This window comes from Sinocyclocheilus rhinocerous, unplaced genomic scaffold (genome assembly GCF_001515625.1).
Source record: "Sinocyclocheilus rhinocerous isolate Xijiao unplaced genomic scaffold, SAMN03320098_v1.1 scaffold2561, whole genome shotgun sequence".
In the NCBI taxonomy this organism is placed as follows: Eukaryota; Metazoa; Chordata; class Actinopteri; order Cypriniformes; family Cyprinidae; genus Sinocyclocheilus; species Sinocyclocheilus rhinocerous.
In genome coordinates this window covers 44,477-50,367 of record NW_015660886.1, presented here as the reverse complement: position 1 = coordinate 50,367, position 5,891 = coordinate 44,477, and the positions used below count along the sequence as shown (strand labels likewise).

Here is a 5,891-nt window from a genome sequence, read left to right as displayed (position 1 = left end):
TGCTTGGCGGGAAAGTACCCTATCCTACAGAAAAGCATTAAAAACTGCTAGATCTGATTACTTTTCGTCTCTTTTAGAAGAAAACAAACATAACCCCAGGTATTTATTCAATACAGTGGCTAAATTAATGAAAAATAAAGCACCAACAGGCGTTGACATTTCCCAACAGCACAGTAGTAATGACTTTATGAGACCCTTGGGAGATATCATCAGGAAACACTGTGTTAGCTTTCACTGTTATGCTGATGATACTCAGCTATATATTTCTTCGCGGCCCGGCGAAACATACCAATTTGAAAAATTAACTGAATGCATAGTCGATATAAAAAACTGCATGACGAGTAATTTCTTGCTGCTAAATTCTGAAAAAACAGAGGTGTTAATTATAGGACCTAAAACCTCCGCATGTAATAACCTAGAACACTGTCTAACACTTGATGGCTGCTCTGTCAATTCCTCGTCATCAATTAGGAACCTAGGTGTGCTATTTGATAGCAATTTTTCCTTCGAAAGCCACGTTTCTAGCATTTGTAAAACTTCATTTTTCCATCTCAAAAAATATATCTAAATTGCGACCTAAGCTCTTATTGCATTATAGTCCTCCACGTCCGCTGCGTTCTCAAAACCCTAGCCCTAACCCTAACCTTACCTGGAGTGAGTACCAGCTAACAAAGAGTCAAAAACCACTGGATAATGATCAGAGATAACAGTGTCAAAACTTTCAAGGTTAGTCACTGAAAAACCAAGTGAGAACACCAAGTCCAGGGTGTGACCCTTCTGGTGTGTGGAACCAGAAACAAACTGTTCAAAATTAAGAGAGTCCATGAGACATAAAAACTCTTTGACCAAAGTTTTAGACTGGCAGCAGACATGAATATTAAAGTCACCCAGGACCAGAATACTGTCATAATGTGGCATCAGGGAGGCCAGAAGGTTAGAAAATTCTTGAATGAAATCCTTATTAAAATTAGGTGGTCTGTATGCCAGGGCACAGAGCAAGGGGGTAGGGAGATCAAACTTTAAGATCTGCACCTCAAAGCTTAGAAAGTTTTCATCAGGCAGAAGAATGCACTTAATAGAGTTCTTGAAAATTGTCGCTAATCCACCTCCACGGCAACGGTTCTTGGAGAATTAAAAAAACAGGCAGTCTGGAGGAGCAAGTTCTTTAAGAGCTGAATAGTCACCAGGGCTGAGCCAAGTCTCTGTTACAAATAAGAAAAGTTAAAAAGTAATGCAAAATAAAAGATTTGTTAGACAGGGATCTAGCATTTATTACTGCAAATTTGACCGGGCAGTCCGAGAACTGAGCCAGTTCTGACGTGTGAGTAGACGGTGAACGGGTTGAAGAATATTCCAGAGGTCTTAGGTTACAGAAGTTAACTCCAGTTCCAGCACCAGAACTAGCACGAGAAACACAAGAGGAACACCAAAAAGAGGGTATGAGGTTGTCAGCAGAGGTGTGAGAGAAATTGACAGTTGGACATAAGCTTCGATAAGTATAGCGTGGATGAAGAGCAATCCACAACTCAACACAAGTTTTGTAAATTCCAGCTTGTAAAGGTGATGGCAGGTTCAAATGAAGAAGCTCCTCAGATGAGTAGCATGGAGCCATTGTAGAAAACGTATTATGACGGACAAAGGTACAGGTGAGACTGACATGCCATGCACTACAAAAAATCTGTAAAAACCGGCAAGCAGGGCAAAAACATTCAGCCAAAAACAGCGCATCATTCTTTCAACCTCGTCTCCCACACGACCATTTTAGAGAACACGTTAGCCTGAACACCACAAAAAAACACCCAGAAAACTAATTGGGTAGGAAAGGAGCAAACTGGAAAGAAATGCCCCAGACCTTTAAAACCCGAAAAATAAAAGCAGGTAACAGACCAGCGAGAAAGTGGAGACTTACCCACGGGTCGATATACAGCAAAACAGGGGGTAATTGAGGGATCGAAGGCTCACGAACGTTCAGTGACGAGCAGGAAAGAAGATAGTGGGGTAGGCTAAACATCCAATCAAAGATGTCAAAACTCACAGAGATCAGATGGTTTCAATCCAAATCGTCCAGTCCAGGGCGGTAAAACAAGCTGAGACAAAATATTAAAACAGGGATCACCAGAGAGCAGACCGGAGAGTAGCAGCAGACAACCACGCCAGCGTTGTTATAAATACTTTTTTTTCTCACTTCTGCTGACTGTCATACATGCAAGCTGTTCCGGCGGATAATATAGGATGTACGCGTCGTGCACGCGATGATTGTTAATTAATGACTTAAGCTACCTGGGTCATCAACTTTTTTACTTTTTGTTTGGTCTCTTTGTACTACACAACAGAGTTAACAAAGAAAGAGATGGAAGAGGAAAGGTGGTTAAGCGTACTACCAATGCTAGGAGTTATAATAGGGCCTGCAGAGTGGGGGCCTGCAGAAATAGGGTCACCCATGTGGGAACCAGTGGCAAGGCCAACCCCCTGACTCTTCTAAGCACACAGCTGCAGGGTCTCTGGATCACTTATCCTTTCTGCATTCAAACAGCCACAACTTAACCCAACAGGGCAGCACTCAGATGAGGTGTGTCAATGACCAACTCGCACAGCCAAAACTGGGGCATTGCCTGAGGAAAGGAAAAACATAGAGAGGAAAAAGGGTCAATCTATGAGGAATGCCCAAAAGGTATACCTACAGACATCTCTACAGAGTTATAACTAAGCTTATTAACATAACGTAGTGGCCAAAAATGATGACCTAACTAGGAAAATTGTGTTTTGTGGGACCACCTCAAAACAGCTTCTAAAGACCTGCAAAACTATACCATTTTTACGAACTTGCAATTTGATCTTTAACTGTACGTAATCGGCTGCAAGAGGCTGGATTCAGAGGTTGTGTACCACTAAAGAAACCATTTATTATTTTTAGATAATTGGAAGATTGGAGCTGTGTTCTGCAGTCTGATGGTGGTCTACACAGATGCAGCATACTAAAGCAATAAGCCCCAAGAAGCCGTGGTTTACAGTGCCAGTGAAACCACGGCATCACAGGGCTTAGTACTTTTATAATGTAAGATTTTCGTACAGTGCACACAGTGTGATATATTTCATGCAGTTGTATACTTATGCTATCCCAAAAGTTCCGAAGGATTTGTAAATACAGAGAAATTAACATTTTAAATAATGACTCGTCCCTGGTCATTGTTGCCTATCAATGACGTAATATCCACACTATCCTCAGTTTCCACTTGTAGAAACTATGGCAACACATGGACAAAAATGCAGCTGTACAGTTAAACTACATCCATTACGGCTGTCGCAAATGAAATTAAAATGAATTGAACATTTCCGTAGCATTAAATTTAGATCTGCTTTGAAAATTAGATCTCAATGTTGCACCATGATTTTTTTATGCGTTTTAGAGTGTTGCGCATCATAACCAATCACACACGAGTCTGTTGAGCTTATGAATGCAATGGCAAATAAGAGGCATTCAGTTTTATGTTCACTGCAAGCGCTCACCGACTGAATTCAGCTCTCACGCAAATTCTCTCATCATAGACAACAAAGTGCAGATGTACGTATGATGTAAGAGATTCATTCATAAAACCGTGTACAGACAGCTTTACTGATTATAAGGGGAGTTTTTTAAGTCCTTAAACTCGCACTAGACATAAGTCAGTCATAATGTTCTTTGACAATGTAAATGTTCTTTGCTCGCTTTCCAGTTGTGGTTGCAACAAAGTGGTTGCCGAGCAACACACAAACGTAAACAAAGGTGTATGTTTGTAGAGTAATTTACAACAGCTTCAAACGTGGCTCAGCCAATCAGAATAAAGCACCGGAACTCTCCGTTTTATAAAAAAATGTAAAACTAATTATGTTAACCCTCTGGGGTCCGAGAGAGAAGAGAAGAGAAGTTTTGACATGCCCTTTTGACATTTGTGCTTTTTCAGTTTCTTATAAACATATTAAAGGCACAATATGTAAGATTTTCGTACAGTGCACACAGTGTGATATATTTCATGCAGTTGTATACTTATGCTATCCCAAAAGTTCCGAAGGATTTGTAAATACAGAGAAATTAATGTGACCTCTAGTGGCGAAAACGTACATATTGTGCCTTTAATGGCTAAAGTCTGATTACACTGTATTCAGCACAAACTGCTCTACAATAGTATGTGAGCAGCAAGTATGTACAAGATTGTATTTTGGAGAAAACAACGCTTATGCATACATTTGTTCACAAGACATTTTGTGTTATTTGCAACACAGTATATGCAGCTGTACAGTTAAACTACATCCATTACGGCTGTCGCGAATGAAATGAAAATGAAATGAAAATTTCCGTAGCATTAAATTTAGATCTGCTTTGAAAATTAGATCTCAATGTTGCACCATGATTTTTTAATGCGTTTTAGAGTGTTGCGCATCATAACCAATCACACACGAGTCTGTTGAGCTTATGAATGCAATGGCAAATAAGAGGCATTCAGTTTTATGTTCACTGCAAGCGCTCACCGACTGAATTCAGCTCTCACGCAAATTCTCTCATCATAAACAAGGGGGTCGTCTTATAATCAGGGTCGTCTTATATTCGGGCCAATACGATACTATCATACAGTACAACAATGGCATGTTATATCTGAAAAACAAAATAATTTTTAAGCACATTATAAACATTTACTTTTGAGCAAATATTCACAAACAGTGTGTTTCACAGTAAACACTGATCTAAGGATTCTTAGACTCTAACATTCATAGTGTTAAAGTGTAAACTTTTATATCGTATTAAGTCAGTCACTTATATTTATATAGCGCTTTTTACAATACAGATTGTGTCAAAGCAGCTTTACAGTATTAAACAGGGAAATAGTGAGTAGCAATGCAAAAGGACAAAAGTAAACACTCAATGTTCAGTTAAAGGGAGTTCATCATTGAATTTAGTGATGTCTTCGTCCAGTTCAGTTCAGTTTAAATAGCATCTGTGCAATCAAGTCAACGATATCGCTGGAAATTAAGTGTCCCCAACTAAGCAAGCCAGAGGAACCAAACCTCCATCAGTGACAGAATGGAGAAAAAACCTTGGGAGAAACCAGGCTCAGTCGGGGGCCAGTTCTCCTCTGGCCAGACGAACCAGCAGTTCAATTCCAGGCTGCAGCAAAGTCAGATTGGAATAAGAATGAAACAAGTACATCGTGTGTTATGTAGACATCTACGCAGCAATTGCGAATGTCCAGGAGTGTCTGACGATCATAAACAAAAGACTCAGCATAGTTGGAGGGTATGAGAGCACATAAAGCCAACCAAATCGTCCAGTTCAGTTCAGTTTAAATAGCATCTGTGCAATCAAGTCAACGATATCGCTGGAAATTAAGTGTCCCCAACTAAGCAAGCCAGAGGAACCAAACCTCCATCAGTGACAGAATGGAGAAAAAACCTTGGGAGAAACCAGGCTCAGTCGGGGGCCAGTTCTCCTCTGACCAGACGAACCAGCAGTTCAATTCCAGGCTGCAGCAAATATGAGAGCACATAAAGCCAACCAAATACAGGACGTAGTAAGGAGCGATAGACGGCATGCCACACTCACAGGCGCCATCTTAGTTTCCAAAAACTCTTAAATTGGTTTGGAGGTTTTTTGTATTTTCTAGTTCGGGGAACAGACACAGTCTCTATAGTGTGATATCTAGGTGAAAGAGTCTCTATGTGCTGAGAATTAACTGATTTCTGTGACGTGAGGCGGCTAGCAGACGGTTGGTTTAGCCAGTCTGTCTGCTTCCTGACCTGGGCCCCAGTTAGTCAAGATTATGTGCCATATTTCTAGAGAGAAGAGCGGCAACACCCCAGAAGGGATGAAGACCATCTCTTTTCAACAGGTCAGGTCTGCCCCAAAAACTCATCCAATT

The 5,891-nt window shown here is 40.6% G+C and overlaps 1 protein-coding gene across 1 annotated transcript in view; it reads right to left on the bottom strand.

The window, feature by feature from the left end:
* LOC107725790 (gastrula zinc finger protein XlCGF52.1-like) overlaps nt 1-5,891 on the bottom strand; it is a 187,823-nt gene that overhangs the window by 157,742 nt on the left and 24,190 nt on the right. The window lies entirely within an intron of this gene.